The sequence below is a fragment of the Octopus bimaculoides genome, chromosome 2 (assembly GCF_046866305.1).
Source record: "Octopus bimaculoides isolate indiv1 chromosome 2, ASM4686630v1, whole genome shotgun sequence".
In the NCBI taxonomy this organism is placed as follows: domain Eukaryota; kingdom Metazoa; phylum Mollusca; class Cephalopoda; order Octopoda; family Octopodidae; genus Octopus; species Octopus bimaculoides.
The window spans coordinates 38,958,388-38,981,261 of NC_142929.1; the positions used below are offsets into that span (position 1 = coordinate 38,958,388).

Sequence of the window (22,874 nt, forward strand, 5' to 3'; positions counted from 1 at the left end):
TTCTGCGGGACAACCTGTTGAGAGCCACAGACCAGATCTGTGGCTGGTGTAAAGTCCCCTCTCGACCCAGAGTAACGTGGTGGTGGAACAAGGATGTAGACGGGGCTATTAGACAAAAGAAACAGGCTTGGAAGGACTGGAAGAACGGTGGTAGCAGGGAATTGTATCAATCTGCCAGAAGGGAAGCTAGGCGACAGGTTTATTTAGCCAGAGGGGAAGCAGATAAGAAAAGATTTACCAATGTTCTGCACCGTGAGGACCAAAGACTCGAGGTATTTCGTGTTGCAAGACAGTGTAGGAGAGAGAATAGTGATGTTGTAGGAGAGAAATGTGTTCGCATGGATGATGGTACGCTTGCACTAAATGAGGCTGCAAAGAAAGAGGTCTGGAGATGCCACTACGATAGATTGCTTAATAAAGAGAATGAATGGGAGAAAGAGAGCCTGCCGTATGTCGACCCAATGGAGGGACCAGCTATCCGAGTTGATAGTACCAGGGTAGATAAAGCAATTAAGAGTATGAAGACAGGGAAAGCCCCCGGCCCATCAGGAATCACTGCAGAGATGCTCAAAATATCTGGCAGTGTTGGCTACAGCCTAGTCACCCGTATTACGAACCAGGTGATACACGAAGGAGTCATACCCAATGATTGGTGTAGCAGCACCATAGTAAACTGCTACAAAGGTAAAGGTGACGCTTTAGATACTAATAATTACAGAGGCATCAAGCTGTTAGATCAGGTTATGAAAGTTACGGAGAGGGTCATAACCCAACTAATTAGGGAGCGAATCAATTTAGATGAGATGCAGTTTGGGTTCGTGCCAGGTAAAAGCACCACTGATGCCATATTTCTAGTGAGACAGCTGCAGGAGAAATATCTAGCCAAGGATAAACCTCTGTACCTGGCCTTCGTTGACATGGAGAAAGCCTTTGACAGGGTCCCCCGATCCCTTATCTGGTGGTCAATGAGGAAACTTGGGATAGAAGAATGGTTAGTGAGAGCTGTGCGAGCCATGTACAGAGATGCTGTCAGTAAGGTGAAGGTTGGAAATGAGTACAGTAATGAATTCCGGGTAGAGGTAGGGGTCCACCAAGATTCCGTCCTCAGCCCCCTCCTATTTATCATAGTCCTCCAGGCGATCACAGAGGAATTCAAGACAGGTTGCCCCTGGGAGCTCCTCTATGCTGATGACCTTGCACTAATTGTGCAGTCACTATCAGAACTAGAGGAGAAGTTTAAGGTGTGGAAGCAAGGACTAGAATCGAAGGGCCTGAGAGTCAACCTAGCAAAAACCAAAATCCTAATAAGTAGGAAGGTAGATAAAACACAAACCTCTTCAGGTAGATGGCCCTGCTCAGTATGCAGTAAAGGAGTAGGTAGTAACTCTATAAGATGTACCCGGTGCAAGCTATGGACACAAGAGGTGCAGCAATATCAAAAGCAGATTAACTACGAAGTTAGTCTTTGTATGTGGCAGATGTTCAGGTGCAATAAACACTGTAAACAAACAGGAAACAACTTCTATCTCATTCCAGGGAGAAAAACTAGAGGTAGTCGATAGCTTCCGCTATCTGGGTGACCAAGTTAGTAGTGGGGGTGGGTGCGCTGAAAGTGTAACTGCTAGAATAAGAATAGCCTGGGCCAAGTTTAGAGAGCTCTTACCTCTGCTGGCGACAAAGGGACTCTCACTCAGAGTAAAAGGCAGACTGTATGACGCATGTGTACGAACAGCCATGCTACATGGCAGTGAAACATGGGCTGTGACTGCTGAGGACATGCGTAAGCTCGCAAGGAATGAAGCCAGTATGCTCCGCTGGATGTGTAATGTAAATGTGCATACCCATCAGAGTGTAAGTATCTTGAGAGAAAAGCTGAACATAAGAAGCATCATTTGTGGTGTGCAAGAGAGACGATTGCGCTGGTTTGGACATGTGGTGAGAATGAATGAGGATAGCTGCGTGAAAAAGTGCCACTCCCTAACAGTTGAGGGAACCCGTGGAAGAGGTAGGCCCAGGAAGACCTGGGCTGAGGTGGTGAGGCAAGACCTTCGAACATTGGGCCTCACTGAGGCAATGACTACTGACCGAGACCTTTGGAAATGTGCTGTGCGTGAGAAGACCAGGCAAGCCAAGTGAGATCGTTGCCAGGGCTCCTGGACTGGCTCTTGTGCGGGTGGCACATAAGATGTACCATCCTGAGCGTGACCGTTGCCAGTACCGCCTGACTGGCCTTGTAGGGTTTTCGAGCGAGATCGTTGCCAGTGCCCCTGGAATGGCTCTTGTGCGGGTGGCACATAAAAGACACCATTTTCGAGCGTGGCCGTTTTCGTGCGGGTGACACGTAAAAGCACCCACTACACTCTCTGAGTGGTTGGCGTTAGGAAGGGCATCCAGCTGTAGAAACTCTGCCAAATTAGATTGGAGCCTGGTGTTGCCATCCAGTTTCACCAGTCCTCAGTCAAATCGTCCGACCCATGCTAGCATGGAAAGCGGACGTTAAACGATGATGATGATGATGATGATAAGAAAAAAGGGGTATACATAATGACAAAGTTTTAAGATTTTCCCTATTGTTGAGTATATCAGATGATGAAGAGTACACAACAAATGGCAAGATGTTGGAACAGACTTGTTCAGCCTATACTTTATGGAAAATGGACAGATAATCATGACAGTGATGAGGATAACAATGATGATGATGAAATAGGCAGTTAAAAATAGAGAGGATAATGGCTAAGCTGCTGGCAGCATATGTAATAATTTCGTTGGAAGTCGTATAATGTAAAGCAAGAAGGGGTTGGGGAGATAACAGATCCTCAAATAAAGCTTGGCTAGGGGATGGAATAAAAATGAACTATATTCACATTTGCTCCTATTGATAGGCCAATGATTAAGCAATCAATATAAGTAAGTAGGTTAAGGTGTGGTCTATATGCAAATATGTTCACCAGTAGTTTTTCATATATGCCATAGTTAATGATTTTGCTACTATTTAGGGCAATGACTTTTATCTTTATTGAAACTCTATGAAGAAATAGGGTAAAGTTTATGACATGTATCCTGGAAAACAAACAACCAATGAGTCTGGCTTTTTGAAACATCTGTCATCATCATTATCATATAGTGTCTGTATTCCATACTGGCATTGATTGGACAGTTTGATATGTTCCAACAGGTCAGAGGAATGTGTTGATCTCTAGTGTCTATCAGTAATTGATAAAGAAGAAAAGGAGGATATTCATAAGGATTTATAATGTTTTTTTGTTTATAATAATCTTCATACACAGTAAATATTATAGAAAAACAGTTATAATGATAAAGAAAAAGAGATTTTAGTATGTCAAAGAGAGCCATTTTGAGAGCAGAAAATCTGAAGATGGCCAAGATATCATTGAAACCAGTTTAAAAAGAAAAGAGGGGGCTTAAATTTGGGAGTTTAACTTTTTCAATTTTATTAAAACCCTGTTAATTGTAGAGATGGTGATTTTATTTTTAATAATCATGTGTTATTAAATGCTTGCAAGTACAGCTGTATGGTTTACAAGTTTCCTTTCCAACCATATGGTTCGAGGTCAGTGTTTTCTATTATAGCCGACCAAAGCCTCACAAGTGGATTTAGTAAGTAGGAACTGAAAGAAGCTAGTTAAATATGCGTGTATAGGTGCAGGAGTGGCTGTGTGGTCAGAAGTTTGCTTCCCAACTGCATGGCACATTGGGCAAGTGTCACCTACTATAGCCTTTGACTGATCAAAGCCTTGTGAATGGATTCAGTAGACAGAAACTGAAAGAAGCCTGTCACATGAGTGTGTCTGTGTGTGTGTGTGTGTGTGCATGTGCATGCTTGCATCTGTGTTTGTCCCCCACTTCTGCTTGACAACCAGTGTTGGTATGTTTTCGTCCCTGTAACTTAATGGTTTGGCAAAAGAGATGGAAAAAGTAAGTGCCAGGCTTTGAAAAATGTGCTAGGGTTGATTAGTCCAATGAAAAATTCTTCAAGACAGAGGTCCAGCATGGCTACAATCTAATGACTAAAGTAAGTAAAAGATAAAAAAAAGGAGATATCTGTCTATCGATATCTCTCTCTCTCTCTCTCTCTCTCTCTATATATATATATATATATATATATATATACATACATACATACATGTTTGTGCTTTCCTGTCTTGGCATTACTTGAAAGTTGTAAATAAGTAAATGAGTGTCACTGTCGCAGGAGAAATGTCAACCATTTCCACTATTCTGTGGAAATGTCTGGTTATGGAAAATATCTTTTTTTGGAAACAGGTGAGGGTTGGCGACAGGAAAGGCATCTTGCCATAGAAAAAATCTGTTGAAAAACAAACTGTCTGACCCATGCAAGCATGAAAAAGGATGATGATGATGGATGTATATAAAATATCTATTTCTATCTGTTAACATGTGTACTTTTGTGCTGTGTTTGACTTTGTTAAATAAAAACAACAACAACATTATTGTTGTTTAGTTTTCAGGTCAGCCCTAACACTTAAGGTCAAAGATATATATATATATATATATATTCCAGGCATGATCATCTCATCATTTTGCAAATCAAGGAAAATATTACCTAACGTAAACTTTCTTTAAGAAATTAGGTTGTGATTTGAGGGGATTTTGGTTGCGATTTCTACTATGTTAAGCTATCATGAAAAGGCTCCTTAACTGGTTCCTGTATCTGTGTATCAAATATTTTTGTAGGTATCAACCTGGTTTCACAACAATAAACATATTTTCAGATGAATTGTATAAAAAATAAATTGTATAAGAATGCTGTTCAGAAGACTAACAGAAAGAATTATGATGCTACCCAGGGTGCACTCTTCAAGCACAGTATTGCTGCAACACAGTCTCATTAGTTTCAGGATGCATAACAGTCAATGAAGTAATTTGTGTGTGTGTGGGTATGTGAAGAGAGAATATATATGTGTGTGTGTATGTGTGTGTGTGTGTGTGTGTGTGTGTGTGTGTGTGTGTGTGTGTGTGTGTGTGTGTGTGTGTGTGTGTGTATGAAGAGAGAACATAATCTGTTATAAGTTCCATATAATGTGATAAACATAAACTTCTATTTAAGACTTGAACCTGCGTAACGAGTGCTTAGCTATTGATTTCTAATAAACGTATAATCAGCTTTCTCCCCACCACATACACACACACACACATTCCCTTCAAAATATTTTAATTGCTTATGTGTTTCTTTCTTCCTAGATCTTATGCAGAGGTTAAATCCCCTACCCCACCACACATGTGTGTGTTTGTACACATAAACATACATATACAAACATACACACATACATACACACACACACATACATACATGCATACATACATACACATACATACATATTAAGTAATGGGTTTTAAACTTAAAAACCTTATTAAGGTTGTTGTTCTTTTTTAATACTTGAGACACGTTTATTGAAAATCGTCTCACTATCTTTGACTAAGTTTAAACAACATTTTTTTAATTATAAATGATGAATATATTTCTAGATATACAAATTTATCAAAAGACTGAAAAATAAGTCTTAACTCTTAACAACCCCGTCCGTTTTACTGTAAATAGTTGCCAGCAAATTCTTGTACAAACATGAGCTTGCAGATAGTGTATACTAACTATAAAGTAAAGCACTGAGTTTATTTACAGATAAACTAATAAGTAGGTATACATAGGTGAATAAAAATAAACAAATATGAACTAGCAAAATACAAAGTGAATTCCAGAAGTTTTGAGACTTGTTTAGGGGAGGCAGTTACAACTGTTCTAGATTATTGTAATTTTAGTACATATATCATTACTATACATTAAACATTATACAACTTATAACAAACTACTAGACAGAGGTGGGCATCAAAACTCTTCTTCACCCACCCTACAGGCTAAACCTTGTTCTCTGTGACTTTTGGTTGTTACCCAAGCTGAATGAGAACCTCGAGGGCAATTGTTTTGAAGATGAAAGAGGCTGTGACAAGGGTCCTACTCTCTCGTTTTACTTGTTTCAGTCATTTGACTGTGGCCATGCTGGAGCACCGCCTTTAGTCGAGCATATCGACCCCAGGACTTATTCTTTGTAAGCCTAGTACTTATTCTATCGGTCTCTTTTGCCGAACCGCTAAGTTACGGGGACGTAAACACACCAGCATCGGTTGTCAAGCGATGCTGGGGGACAAACACAGACACACAAACATATACATGTATATGACGGGCTTCTTTCAGTTTCCATCTACCAAATCCACTTACAAGGCTTTGGGCGGTCCGAGGCTATAGCAGAAGACACTTGCCCAAGGTGCCACGCAGTGGGACTGAACCCGGAACCATGTGGTTGGTAAGCAAGCTACTTACCACACAGCCACTCCTACGCTGATATGTTCTGGACATCTTCACTATAGAAGAATTCCATAGGGCCTTCACAAAGTGGCTGGAGTGTTACAATAAATGCATTGAAATCAGAGGATCCTATTTTGAAGATCAGAATTTTGTACTCCTTTGAAATTAATACATGACTCCTGAAAAAAGTCTGAAAATTTCTGGAATGCACATTGTAGTTACTTTTGTTTTTTTTGTTTTGTAACACAGATTAAAGTGAGATTTTTAGTGAAGCAACTTTGTTTAAAATAACAAGATTTTAGTAATTTTAGGTTTTGCTGTTAATATCAAAGTTAAGAGTGAACAACAGTGGGTGGCAGACTTAGTAGAACATCAAACAAAAGCCTTGCAATATTTAGATCAGGGTTCCAATCCTGCTAGTCAACCTTCATTTTCATCTTTTCGAAGTTGATAAAATAAGTATCATTCAAGTAACAAAGTCAATTTGATTACAGCTTCTCAAAATAATTTGCAGTCATGTGCAAAAGTAAGAAATCATTATTATAGCTAAAAGGAAAGAAGTCAAGTAACGGGAAAATAGCTGGTAGAATCATTACTGAATAAAATGCTTAGCAGCATTTCTTCTATCTCTCTACATTCTGAGTTCAAATGCCACCAAGGTCAATGCTGTTTGTCATCCTTTCAGATTTGATAAAATAAACACAGTTTAACAGTGGGTGGATGGGTGGGAGTCAATGCGATCCCTTTCTCCTCCCCTCAAAATTGTTGGCCTTGTGCCAAAATCAGAGAGAATCATTTAGTTTCATTCTTCTACAATCTAATTTCTAATTTCACTGATCTTAACTGTACCTTTTGCTCTTCTGGAATCAACAAAATAAATACCAATCATGTATCGAAATTTCAGATGATTAACTATACTCTGTGTAAAGGTAGATTAGTCAAGAAGTTTACATTGCAATCATGAGGGCCTGGATTCAGTGCCAATGTGGGGCATCTTAGTTTAAAGCATACCAAGGTTAACTTTGTTTTTCATCCTTTTAAAGAAGATAGAAAAGTACTATTTAAGTACCAAGGTTGAAATAGTTAAATGTTTCCATCCCACCCTGCTATAGCTTGTAAAGGGCTGTTACCAGTACTGCTGCCATTCATTATCCAGCCCCTCCTCTTCCCCTTCCTCATCCTTCTCCTCTGTTTGCTGCTCACTCACTGTTCCCACAGATCCAGAAATGGTCATTTAGCCCATATAACTATTAACTGTTTAGCATTTAAACTAGCCTTATCTACCCCAAAGATTCTACCTGTTTTATGTTGCAACAGGCCAAATCTGGCCTCTCAGACCCATCCTGCTAGGTGATTTTAAAAATAAACAATTACATCATTGAAATCTCAAGCTATGAGATAATGAATGAATAATTCAAAACAATGTGAATAAATAAGCAATACACTTGACAAAGTAATCTGGCTGCTAAAAGGATAAACTTTCTACAGCATAATTGTCAACCTCTAATATGTCAGGAAAAAAAAAAAAAGAGGGGGAGAGGTGGAAGAAGAAAAAAAACACACCAGTAATTTTTTTAACTATACAAGGAAAGATACCACAGAGTATTTTTACCATACTCAAACTTTATTTTTATTAGTAATAGTAAAGGATCAGCAGTGGTTAAGGTACAATAATTTTCAGAAATTTAAAACCAATTAAAACCTTTATCTATCCCTTGTGCCTCTATAAGAAATAATTATTATAGCTAACCTCTTGTAGTAAACAGTATAGAATATGAGACAAGACCCTGGGCAGTCAGAGTCTGTGAACTGGTTTCAATTCCAAGCTGAAATTAAACAACTTCTCTTACACAGATACCATAATTGAGAAATTTATGAAAATTATGAATACTGCATATGTAGTATTCATTTCCTCTTTTAAAAAGATATCTGACCTCACATTGAAGTAAGATATCATGTTAACTGTGTTGGAAGCAGAACACTCACAAGGTAACATAGCACAGGTTTGAATTCTTTTAAGTAGACCACCTTAGTAAATCAATGTTTCATGTTCAAATCTTGCCAAAGCCGTGATTGTCTTTCATATGCACAAATGAAGTGTGATCAATTAAATGAAATATAACCCCTTGCCTAGAAAATTGGCCAAGTGCCCAGAAAAAAATGAGGAAAAAAAAATCATTACTACTGCCAAGGAAACCATGACCATAATTAATTAAAGGAGGTAATCAATACTATCCCTCCACCCACACAAATTATGTAGTGTTGTATGTGTCTGTGTGTTTAAGTATGAGCACAAATGTGTGCACAAATAGTGCATGCAGAATGTATAGCAGTAGTACAGAATAATAAATAAATAAATAATGGAATAAAATAAATATATGTGTGTGTGTGTATGTCTTTGTGTGTGTGTGTATAGATAATATATATATATATATATATAAACGTATATGTCAGTGGGAATAAAATAAATATATGTATGTCTGTGTATATATGTGTGTGTGTGAGAGTGTGTGTGTGTATAGATAGTATCTATATATATATAAACGTATATGTCAGTGTCTGCATGTATGCATTATTTGTAAGTACATATGTGTGTGTATATATATAGACACACACACATTTATATATATACACACACACACACACATATATATATACATACACAGAAACACACATATTTGTGTGTGGGTGTGAGGGCTTTTTTTTTGTTTTGTTTCATCTCTGTCACGTTTAAAATGACAATGGTGTTTTGATTTTCATATTTCAATTGCATTTCCTGATGAAACAGTTTACTCATCATACTCAAATTAATTGATTATGTATTTTCATATATTAATTATGTAATGATTATATGGCTACGGATGATTGTATTTTAACAGTGGAAACAGCTGTAGAACTTAAGAATGAAATTTTGAAATATCAGGGAGATCATTGCTTTTTGTTCATACTTGCTCCATCATCATTATTTTAATGTCCACTTTCCCCATACACACATGGGTTAAATGGAATTTGTTGAGGCAGATTTTCTACAGCTAGACTCACTTCCTTTCAGCATCCCTCAACTGTTTCTAAGTAAGGTAATATTTCTCCATGACCAGACATGCTTTTACAGAAAGCAAAACAGGGTACATCAGTTTGATGCTTGAGAAAAATGGGAAAGGTCCTTGATGCTTCAATCCTACACTCTTCTACATAAAGGAATGGGGGAAAAAAACAGAGGGAAAGAAAAAAAAAATGGAGAGGAAAAAACGTCTATATATATACACACATGCAACAAGCTTCTTTCCATTCAGAAAGCCTTGGTTGGGTTGGGGATATAGTAGAAGACACTTGCCCAAGGTGCCGTACAATAGGACTGAATGCAAAACCATGTGGTTGGGAGGCAAACTTCTTACCAAAAGTCATGCAATGTAAGTAATGGAGAAGAAAGTGAGAAATCAACAGCACACTGAAGATTGATAATTTCTGGTAATAGAATGGTTAGTGTTAATACGGTACTAATGGTTTCATGCTGAATCTTAGCAATTTTTAGCAATTATTCAACTGCAGAAAGAAAGGGTTAATTAAACTGGATAATGGGATGTGAACATTTAGGGATTATACTAAAAGCTATTTCCCTTGTTCTGATTGTTTTGCAAATCACTCACAACTTTGATATGCAAACTTTTATGCATAGATATGATATATGATATGAAAACTCTATCACCATGTAGATTCAGAATAGTTGACTGATATTCTGTATGAAGATATGTACTGGAATATGTATATGCACAAATACAAACATATTGGTAGGGCATTGTATACACATACAGAAAAGAATAATGGTAGTATTACAATTGTATGACAGCAGTTGTGCTCAATTCTACATATAGTCACTCAGGTATATGATATGCATTACTGATGTGCTATAAAGTTCATTGGAATGTTTGTATGCATATGTACACCCAAGGGTGTATAAATCTCACTCACACAAATGCATAATCACACATCATTGTTGATCCGAATATGTAATTATAGAAAATTCATGTAACAAGTAATAATATGCATTCAATTATATGTAGAAGTCAACAAACTGTGCATAATATGATATAAATTATAAGTGCAAAATACATGTAAGAACCTGTAGAGTGCAGCATGACATGGCTTCTATTGACCCAGTGCGACAGTGGAAAGGTAGTAAATTAGGTGACAAGGTAGCGATTATCTATAATAGGAATGAGTTTGCAGAGATAAATAAGTTTTTATAGAGCAATATACTGAGAAGAATAAAAAGAATAAAAAGCAAAGATCTCACTAATATTTGAAAATTTCATTTTTAAGTCCCACAGCTGTTTTTAGAGCTAAAATACAAACATTATCATTCATATAATAATTACATAATTGGGTAATGGGTAAAGACATCCTTCAGTCATGAATGACCATGGGATTGCCCCTAGAAAGTTCCCCTCCAAGGCACAAGTCCAGGCAAGGTTGTTCATAGAAGACCAGCAGTCGCCCATGTATATCAACCTCCCCGCTTTATGCCAATGATGTTCTCCAAGAGAAAGCCAAAGGTGATGTTGCAACTCATTTCTACAGCTGAGTGAACTGGAGCAACATGAAATAAAGTGTCTTGCTCAAGAACACAAACACAGCCTCGTCTGGGAATCGAACTCACTACCTCATGATTGTGAGCCTGATGCTCTAACCACTGAGCCATGCGCCTTCACATATTACATAATTAACATGTAAAAATATGTAATTAATATGTGTGTGTGTGTATGTTATATATTTATATATGCTATATATACATGCAATCTCAACTTTACCAGTGAATACACTTAACATGAAGGAGTAAACATTTACAACTCGTTCACATACAAAACAATTCAAACTGCAAAACTTCAAATATGTTTCAGTCCTTACCAAACAACAAATCTAACCTGACTAACCCAGATCTTTCCAACCCACCATCCCTTTCACCGCTAAATACATCATCCATTCCAACATACAACAAACTAATTACATCATTATACCATTCACCACCATGTCAAACTAATTGGATGTTACCCTGTAAATATAGCTGAAATTGATGCATAAAGCTTGTGCAGAACACTCCTGCTCAGATAATTCAATAAAAATTGAGGAAAAGCAGTAACTTTACAATGGGGTTAAATTTGGAGTTTGTATTTTTAGGTAGTGCACAAACCAATTATTGTAGCATACCAGCTGTCTTGTACAGGACTTTTTGTAAATAGTTATCAAACTTTTATTTTTTTTAATGGAGTGGGTGGTGATTTTAATTGCTATTGTGGTGAATGGTGTAATAGCGTTCTTTGTTGTTGGGATGGTTGAAGGATTTGGAGAGGGGAAGGGCAGAAAGTTGTCATTTATATGCATAAATATGTTGCTCTTTTAACCCTATCGAACACAGACTTGGTCTGTGATATATTGAGGAAGGAAGGAAGGACCTCCTTTGGTCATGAATGACCATGGGATTGCACTTAGAAAGTTATTCTCCGAGGCACAAGTCTGGGCAAGGTATTTTATGGAAGACTAGCAGTCGCCGATGAATACCAGCCTCCCCTCTCCATGCCACTGATGTTATCTGAGGGAAAGGTAAAGATCGATACAATTTGGCACCAGTGACATCGTAACTCATTTCTATAGCTGAGTGAACTGAAGCAACATGAGATAAAGTGTCTTGCTCAAGAACAAAAAACACAGCCTGGTCCAGGAATTGATCTCACTACCTCATGATTGTGAGCCTTATGCTCTAACCATTCAGCCATGCACCTTCAGATAAATAGTACATATAAGGAACTCCATGTGGTAGTATGTACATCATATCCATCTTTGCCTCAAATCATAATGGTAAGTTTGAGGAGGGCTTTATATTGAGAAAAGAAGTGTTAACAAAATTATATCAGCACATCAATCTACTTCTGTTGGACGACTTCAACTTTTCAAGCATCAAATTACCCAAAAGAATGTCATGTGATGAACAAAATCAGTATCTCACTAAAATGATGTTCATGGAGCAATAATACTTTACCTGATCATGAATAACAACATCATGGAACTGATAACCTAGAATTCATCTACATGTGGAGATAAGACAATTTTGTAAAGACCATAATACAATAAAATCAAAGCTAATCAAAGATTTATGCTACAGAGGAAGGAACTAATTCCTCTCCAGTCAGAACTACTACAAGGCTGTTTGGAAATCAGTTTAAAAATAGAAGGTGAAACAAAATTGGCCAAAAAATATTCCTGTGGAAGACAATAACATGAAACTTAAATTTTTGTCAGTAATGCATGCCATATGCATTAAATTTTCCCAAGAGACAGGAAAGCTGTTATGAGACAAAGAATAAAGATTTCAAATTGCTTAAATATACAATTTAATGAGAGCAAGAAGTCCCACTTAAAAATAGTATTTTCAGAAAAGAAAATAAACTCAAATTCTACAATGAAAAGAAGAGGGAAGAAAAGGGAACTGAAACAGTTGAAAATATAAAGATAAAACCTACAGCCATCTACAAAATTATAAAAAAATTCATCTCAGTTTGAAGAACATGGTTCACTGACTGCAAACTGACAAAGGCTAAATGAAATACTAAATAAGCAATTCCATAGAGTTTCCTACTGGGAAATATGCAAATAAATAAGCCTAATGAGTTCTTCAACACTGTAATTTTACACAAGGAAAAGGCAGCTATTGATCATTGGTGGAGGATGTAGTATCAGCCATTGATAAGACAAACTTGAGCTCAGCAAAGGGCTCTCATGGTTTTCCAATTAATCTTTTAAAAACATGCAAGAAAGCTCTGGCAAAAACTACTGCACACACACACACACACACACACACGCTACAGGCTGGCACACATATGTACATACATAAGGCCTCCTTCAGTTTCTGTCTATTTAATCCATTCTTTAGTTGGTGTAGGTCTATAGTAGAAGAGACTTAGCAATGGTGGTGTGTAGAGGAACTGAACCCCAAAACACATGATTTGAAAGTGAACTTTGTAACTACAACCATATGCCTGCATCTAAACATTATATGTATATACATATATGAACGTATGTATAGCTACACACACACACACACACACACTTGTCTATTGCAGTCTTCTGGACCATAACAGAGATTTTAAGACTGGTTATCTATGGGAATACCTATATGCTGATGGTCTTATTCTTATAGCTAAATCTGTGGACAATTTGGAGAAATTCCAAATACAGAAGCAAACTATAGAATTGAAGGGTCTTAAAGTATACTTTGTTAAAACTAAACTTATGCTAATTAGAAAAGAAGGCAGGACTGTGTTGCCTTCAGGGAAATGGTTATACTCAGTGTGCAGAAAAGAAATAGGTAGAAACTCTAAACAGTGCATCCAGTATAAACCTGAGCACATAAGAAGTGTAGTGAGAGCACAGACAGGTTAACAGTAAAGGTAACCCATGACATGTGGTCAGGCGTATGAATCATGAAGAGCACCTGGGATATAGATTCTCTTAATTACTTGGAAGTTTTCCTGTCACAAAAGTAACCTAATTAGCAATGTGAGTAGCTGCTCTTAAAGAATCATAGCCTAAGTAAGAACATGGAAAAAGTTAAAGAAGCAACTACATTTGCTAGCAATAAAGGGCTTCTCCCTTAGAGTGAAGGGCAAATGTTTGTATGTAAAATGCTGCTGAGACTAAGACATAAGCCTTGAATGTAGAGGAATTACAGATGTATAATGTTAGTGTAATGTGTAATGCATGAACAGTACAATACAAATGAGCTGAGGGAAAAGCTGTGTATAAGAGGAATTAGATGGTGTATGCAAAGAGAAGACTGTATTGGTAAGGGTATGTGATGCATATGATGATTGCAATTGCATAAAATATTGTGTTAAATGTTCAAAGTGGTGGTACTTGTGGAAGAAGAAAACTTAGAAAATTTATGAGATGAAGTGGTGAAAATTGATATCAAGATGCTGGATTTCAGAAAAGAGATAACAAAGGAGTGCAGTAATTGGTGATATGGTGCTGTTGGAGAAAACCTGCACTCTGGTGCACACATAGCACAGAGAACACTTAAAAAGAATAAATATGGATGATGACTGAGTTGCATCCATCCTCAGTTCTCCCCTCTCTCTATTACACTCTCCTTCCCTTTCTATCACTGCTTTTACAGCATTCATCCACCTACCTCTCTCTCTCTCTCTCACTTATCTCCCCCTCTCTAACATATCACTCTTTCTCTAACCTATCTCCATGACACTACCCCACTGACTTTTTCTGGTCCTTTCCCCACTTCTTCTTTGGTTCCTTTCACCAATGTATCTGGTTATTTTTCATGCACCCCTTCAAAAATAATCACCCTTATAACATGGGGTAATATTAAATCCTTTCTACTCAACTCATTCCATTGTCATTATCATTCTGTCCCTCTCTCTATTTCACTAACAACCTCCCCCTCCCAACAAAGCTCTTTCCTTTCCATTCATACCTGTTCATTTCCATTATTTTCCTTAACACTGTCTCTTCTGTTAGTCTTTCCACTACTACCAACTCACAACATTAAATTTGTCTCTCTGTTTGGATTTTATCTCTTCTCAATAATTTGCTTAAAATCATCAGCCTCTCTCTCTCTCTCTCTCTCTCTCTCTCTCTCTCCCTTTTATTCTTCATTGCTGACATAGAGGATCTTTGGTCCTGCAAGTTATGAGATGACCTTAGAAGAACTTCACAAAAAGTACCAGCAATGAGAGGCTGATGAATCAAGCAGAGATAATGCAATGCTGAGAGGACTCTTTAATTTTGCTAAGAGAGAGAAAGACAATTTCTATAATGCTGCTATTGCAAAAAACTAGGGAGTGAAAGAAGGGGTACTTAGTCAGTACACTGTAAAAAGTGGTTACTGTTGGGAAGGGCATCCAGCTAAAGAAATCATGTACACACACACACATAACTACAGTATAAATAAAAATATATGTGTGTGGTGTGTGTGCTTAAATATATTAGTACTTAACATGGGTATATATGTATATTTGTTTACATATATACACACATACATAAATATATGCACACATATTCAATTGCTGTTTCAATGTCTGTTTTTTGCATGCTAGTATAGGTTAGACAAATGTATTATTCAGGCATTGTTTTACTGCCAGATGGTCATTACTAATCTTCACTTGTATTTCAAGTAAAGGATCTCTTTTTCCAACATCTTCTAGGACACAAAACCACTGGATGATCTGCTGACAAGGGAAATAACATCACCATCTGCTGTTTAGCTATTTTTATACAATCATAACTGAATCAGATGGAATTTTTTGAAGCAGATTTTCTGTCCAGATGCTCTTTCTTTCACCAATGCACACTTGTTTCCAAGCAAGGTTTCCTCATGATGGAACAAGCTTTCACTGAAGAGTGGAAATGAATGACATCATTTCTATGATGGTGACATCCATTTATAACTATCACACTAAGTCAAAATTGTTGTTGGCACTCCGTTGCTTACAACATCGAGGGTTTCAGTTCATCTGATCAACGGAACACCCTGCTCGTGAAATTAACGTGCAAGTGGCTGAGCACTCCACAGACACGTGTACCCTTAACATAGTTCTTGGGGATATTCAGTGTGACACAGTGTGACAAGGCTGGCCCTTTGAAAGACAGGCACAACAGAAACAGGAAGAAAGAGTGAGAGAAAGTTGTGGTGAAAGAGTACAGCAGGGTTCGCCACCATTCCCTGCCAAAGTCTCGTGGAGCTTTAGGTGTTTTCGCTCAATAAACACTCACAATGCCCGGTCTGGGAATCGAAATCGCGATCCTCTGATCGTGAGTCCGCTGCCCTAACCACTGGGCCATTGCGCCTCCACACTAAGTCAAAGTATGAAAGCACAAACACACACACATATACATTGATGAGAAATGAGCCACACAACTATGCTCTCTTCCTCTCTCTCTCTCTCTGGCTGGGTAACCATGTACCTCCTCTACAGCAAGACATCTGTTTCTGCCTCTGACTTTCTATCACATTCTATCCTTTCATCATCTGACACAAGATCATCTCCTCCAATGCCACCACCCCCTCTCAAAGATTCCTTGTCGTGCAAATTACTTGGTGACCCTACTAGTGCTGGTGCCATGTAAAAAGCACCCAGTCCACACTGTAAAGTGGTTGGCATTTGGAAGGGTATCCAGCTGTAAAAACCATGCCAAAACTAACCTCACCTATGCTGGTGCCACGTAAAAAGCACCCAGTCCACTCTGTGGGGTGGTTGGTGTTAGGAAGGACATCCAACCATAAAAACCATGCAGAAGTCTGGTGCAGTCTTCTGTCAAACCGTCTAACCTATGCTAGCATGGAAGGTGGACGTTAAACAAGGATGATCATCATCATCACCATCATGATCAACATCGTTTTAATATCTACTTCTCCATTCTTCCATGGGTCCAATGTGATTTTAACAGCTGGAGGCCATTCCTGAACGAGAAAAAAAAAAAAAAAACTCACACACTCACCCATTTCCAAATACAGTGATAATTGCCAAGTCTATCAAATAGCAAATCCTCACATGCCTTCACAGAAGATAGAAAACAGATAACACTATTTGCATGAATGGTGAGACTTCTATTTACAATTAACTGCAAATAATATATGTATAAATGTCTTATGTTTACAATCAGTGCACACATCAATAAGAATATGTACTCACTCACACATGCACATACACACACACACATATATATAGATAGAGAAAGAGAGAACAGGCTTCCTCTAGTTTCCTTCTATTCACTCATTTTACTCATGAGGTCAATCAACATAGTGGGTTCAAACTGCAAGCCAAACGGTTTTGAAGAGAACTTTTTAACTATACAGCCATGCTTGTACCTACACCATACCTATCACTAGTGTGTGCACTGGATATCTTTTAGTTTCCATCCACAAAATCCACTCACAAGGCTTTTTGGTCAGGTTTATGTTACAGAAGAAGGCACTTGCCCAAAGTGTCATGCAGTGGGATTGAACTTGACCCACATGATTGGAAAACAAACTTTTTAACCACACACCCATGCATTGCCAATGTGTATATATATGTGTATATATACACACATACCCAAGCACAGGTGTACTCTACTATAGCTGTGGACTGTCCAATACCATGTAAGTGAAGTTGGAGTATGGAACCTGAAGAAACCTTTATATTGCAAGTACTCTTTCTTTTTCTAACTTATGAAACCTCCTTAGATAACTGTATATATATATATATATATGTTTGTTTGCACACACACACATACACACACACGTCTGCTAATTACATCGCCAAGGTAACAAAAGCTACCAGTTATTTCCAGTAAGCCATTCAGGCATTTAAGAGAATCTGTTTCCGATGTACCCACAGCACATTCTGCTCCAGTGCATCTATCGCATATGCAGTTTATATTCTTTGTTTGCCTCTGATTTTACGTCTCTTTTGTGTCTATAGCTTACAATGGGTACAGTGTATGGAGTTTATATCATGACATTTACTGCATGTCAAGCAATGCCATTTCCCATGAGGATACCAGGGTCTGTCTTCTTCCCTCATTAAAACCTTAATCTTTGCTAAGTTTGTTTTAAGACTTCTGGAGTCTAGATTTAGAACTATGAGAACTAAATCATTAGTATATAGGGGTTCCCATAGACGACCAGTCATAACTCGTCTGTGATGGTCTGTAAGACAATGATGAACAAGAGGACTGAGGACTAAGCCTTGGGGCTCAGACTCAAGATACCATGAAGGTAGGGACTCCTGCCATTATGCTAAATTTATCACTGAAGTCATTGTTTACTCATTTTACTAACTACATCTTTGTACATAGCTTACACACACACACACATTCATATATATGCATATATATACATTCATATATACATATATATTACATGCGTGTGTAGATGTATGTGAACACACACACACTGTTGATGTCATAAGATTTTTATAAATTTTCGAGAGAACATGAAATAATTCTTTTATAAAATAGTGGTTCTCAAGGCTCACATAAAGCTATAAATAACAGCATGTAGATATTGGGTTGAAAATCCCTTTTCGATACGGAGTCAAATTATTACACATACATATAAACATGTATGCATACATACACATGCACGCACACACACACACACACACACACACACACACAAACACACGCCCACACACACGTACATACATACAGGTGGAAAATTCCCAATAAATCTACTGAGAACAAACATATCGAACTTGATATAGTTATCTGAGACACAAGAGAAAATACATGAAAAGATATGGGATAGCTGTCCGACAGATGTAAACATCTTTTCCAAAATCTGTAAGAGAATATCGATGAAGAACTGTTCCGAAACCTGCAGCTCCTCAACTCTGATTATAAATTCCCATTTATAGCAATAATCATTGATTAAATTAGTTATGCAAGTAAATATCTTTAGTGACAATATGGAAAAGCTAAGATTTTTGGGGAAAGTGACCGGTTAACATGAACTTTAAATAACAATCAATAAAATATGCAAGCCTTTCTGAAAGTTCAATATTTAACAATTATTATTGTTGATATCCAAAATCCAGTGATGAAATTTTTTTTTTTTTTTCGTTTGTTTGTTGGAAACCAGTACTCTTTCCCTTTAAGTAATAAATTAGTCAAACGCCTACATGCCTGCATGCACGTATGTATGTATATATGTATGTATGCATGTATGTATGCATGTATGTATGTATGCATGCATGTATGTTTGCATGCATGTATGTATGCATATATGTATGTATGTGTACTTATTAACAAACGCAAATATTGATATTCATATATGAATGACAAGGTTCAAAACACATTATATAACACTTTTGCATTGAAGCAAAATATTATGCACACTCACACACACGTGTGTGTGAGTGTGTTGTTTGACAAACTCACTGATAAATCAGCTGCAGAGAAAACGTTGAAGTCACTGTCAACAGTAACTTAAAAAAGTGTTTAATTCAGGATTTCGTATCGAGTCGTTTTTCATTGCAACGTTGGTGTACACTTTCGTACATGCGCACACATACACTTTATTATATATGTATATATGCATATACATGCACATACACCCACATATATACAGCTGTGTGTGTGTGTATGTATTATGTATATTTATGTATTTATATATGTACATATGTGTACGTATGTATGTTTATGTGTGTATTTTGCGTGTTGCGTGTCTGTATATTTGTCTATGTGTATCTTCCCATTGACACTGCAGTGCTGAATACGCCCGTACTATTATGAGTGTAATAGTAAAAATTTAACGACACCTCGTCCAACCTGTCAGCATGGAAAAAACACTAAGGTGGATGGTGACACATTCATACGTGCGTGTATGCATGCATGCATACGTGCATGCATGCATGCATGCATACATACATACATACAAGCATGCATGCACATATGGATATACATTTGCATGTATACGCACACTCATATATACAACTCGATTTAACCATTAATCCGAAGTATAGACAGTAGCAGGGAGGAGAGCTTCTGCTAGGCGATTCTAGAGGTAGTGAATATAGGAAAGGTAGCTAAATATGAGTTAGAGGCAAGCATAGAAATAAATCGTCTTGGACTAGACATGAGCTGTCCTTCGGTATGGCATAACATCCGACAGCTACTTGACCTAGCGTTACAAGTAAAGCCATAGAAAACAGTGTGGTGGATGTGTCAGACGTTACTAGCTAAAGTAAACTCTGTGAGGTCAATGATCAGATTCACCAAGTTCCTAAAGTGCATTGCTGCTAACAGCTATAAACCCGGTAACCATGCACGAGTGATTATAAAAGGGTGAGGGAGGTGGACTGCCTCGTCAGATACTTTATATATGTATGTATCATTTTGTGCTGTTCAGGTTGGAGGTAGGTGTAGAGTTTGTCCCAGGTGGTATAAACTCAAGTTACGTCAGTGCAACGATGGACGTTAAATTTCAAAACCCAAGCAAGCTCGCGACCAGACCATCTTTATTTGTGATCGATGAAAGCATAATAGCATAGAGGAACATAAATACAAACATATACTCATGCAAAAATATGCGTTTATATTATAAACACGAGAAACATAAACACTTTCACATTAACATATGCGCATGTTCTTCCATCTATCATTCCGTCAGTATGTACAAATGTAACTACATACATATATTGTATATACACACCTATACAAACACAATATGCAAAGGGAAACTATTCTGTTATCAAAATCATCTTACGAGAAAGGATTCCAAAATAATAAATTACTTTAAAATAGCTGTTACATATGTGAAAGATAGGCGTGAGTATGCTCGTGCTTTATTTGACATTCTGTTTTAATTAATAACGAAATAAAGGTAATCAGATGAAAAGTAACTTACCTCGTGAATCAACTTGTGTTGTTTAATCATGGTAAAGATCCCGTTTCCGAAAAACAAAGTTACAAATGGCTTCATAAGGTTAAGCTGCCGCAATGTTTATGTAGATAGAGGCCCATACGTAATCGCTACCGATTTACGTAGGCAGCCATTCACGTAGGTAAAAGACGTACGTTCCTAGCTCACCTATCTACTTACCAACCTACCTATAAATAGACACTTGCCACTTCTCTCTCTCTCCCTCGCTTGATTCCTTTACAAAAGGATATTCCAGTCACAATACCAACATTGCTGACATTTCTCTGTATCTCACCCTCCACCAATGCCATTAGCTTCGCTTATGAGGACTTCTTGAGGTCGAGGAGATGTTTCCAAAATAATGAGCCAACCTTAAAAATGTAAATAAATAAATATTACTCCGTTACATATATGTGAGAAAATCTTGCTGAAAATGAGAAGATAAATTTTGTTATAATTTATTTAATTCTAAAATTCCTAGAAGGGATATTTTGTTTCTATAAAATTAAATATAAAAGAACAAATTTAACTATCTTAATACGTACAATAACTGTCCACTTATCTTCTCTGCAAATACTTTATCGAAATAAGCTTAGGGACTACCATGTCCTGTAAATCCAGTGGCTAGCATCCTTCATTTTTTAAGCTGACACTCAATTTAACTTACTTAGGAGTAATGTTATAAGTAATTAGACTAGGAGAGATTGCTTTTCGGAATTTAAAGATTGGAAATGTCTATGGAAAATTTTACAACACTTCTAGCGGTTTACCATAACGCGGGTCTTCAGACTGCCTTAGTTAAACGACTACTGTTATCCGTTGAGAGTACTAATTTAACCCTTCCTTATTTGTCTGTTCTCACACTCCAGTAGAGCTACTGTTGGCTATTATTAGATCATCGCTTCCAAAATAAGACCAAACTAGCTTACACTTGTTATATGTATTCACTCTCTAGTTGAGGAATTCCCCAGCAGACTGCACAAGCATCAACTTTCTCTGTAATAGCTTCTAATCTTCTATTCTTATATATCTATAACTCATTTTTAAAACTGCAAAGCTGATGAAAGAGATCTCAACTAATCTAGCTATGGATTAAAAGGTATTTACGAAACCCCAAGATCAGGAAAACAATTAAGAGTAATTTTCTTCTTAAATCTACTTATTGACCAATAACCGAGCATTCATTTACCTTACAGATAGTGTGCTCATTCAGCAATTATTTGTTGCTCTGGTGACAAGAAGTTTCTGGTTTCGAAGTGAGTTAACTGGCACTGTATTTTCCAAATCAATGAAAAAGTGAAGTAATTTTTATTTTTCATCGTAAGAAAGAAAAAAGTTACTTAATGTGAGATCTGACCTCATATTCTAATTAGGTTAAAGGGGAAGTGATAAATTTGATCTACTTGAATTGATAATATAAATCAAAGGAATATGTTTAAGTTACTAACAAGAATGTAGAAAGTGAGTGAGCATTAGATAGTTGTAATGTCTCAGATGTTACTGTCATGTGATAACAATCAATGCGAAAATTGAAGATAAAAAACACAAAATACAAGATAAACAGGTTGTAAAAGTATCTTGAGCTTATAAATGATGACGAGAGATTGACAAAATGAAATAAATAAATGAAGAAGAAATAAACCTAAAGAAATTCTCCAAACTTAACAGTGTTGTAGTTAACAAAAGAGTAGTTAATGATGGGACAAAGTAGAAAATCATTTTGCATATCAGTATGAAGATAAGAAATAGACAAGTGAAAAACAATAACAATTATAGAAAGAAATTTAATAAAATTGTATTCAAATTTAAGTCAAGTCACAGTTGCTGTAAATGCCAGCTTCATAAGCAGTCACTTATATTTCACAGATTAAAGTAACACATGTTAATATTACTTAATAAAAAATGGGCAGCGAGCTGGCAGAGCTGATAGCTTGCCGGAAAAAAATGCCACTAAACATTTTGTCCGTCTGTACATTTTGAGTTCAAATTCCACAGAGGTTGACTTTACTTTTAATTATTTTGGGCTTGATAAAATAAGTACCCGTTGAATACTGGTGTCAATATAATTGATTTACTTCTGCCCCTGAAATTGCCGGCCTTGTGACAAAACTTGAA

The 22,874-nt window shown here is 37.0% G+C and overlaps 1 protein-coding gene across 1 annotated transcript in view; it reads right to left on the reverse strand.

Annotated features, from left to right (window-relative positions):
* LOC106875781 (uncharacterized) overlaps positions 1 to 21,573 on the reverse strand; it is a 65,979-nt gene extending 44,406 nt beyond the window's left edge. Inside the window, exons 1-2 of the mRNA XM_014924043.3 lie at positions 21,305 to 21,573; positions 20,745 to 21,130 (exon numbers count right to left, since the gene is read on the reverse strand). The gene's annotated coding sequence lies outside the window, so the exon portion shown is untranslated. The remainder of the gene's footprint in view (positions 1 to 20,744; positions 21,131 to 21,304) is intronic.
* Between the last annotated feature and the right edge of the window lie 1,301 nt (positions 21,574 to 22,874).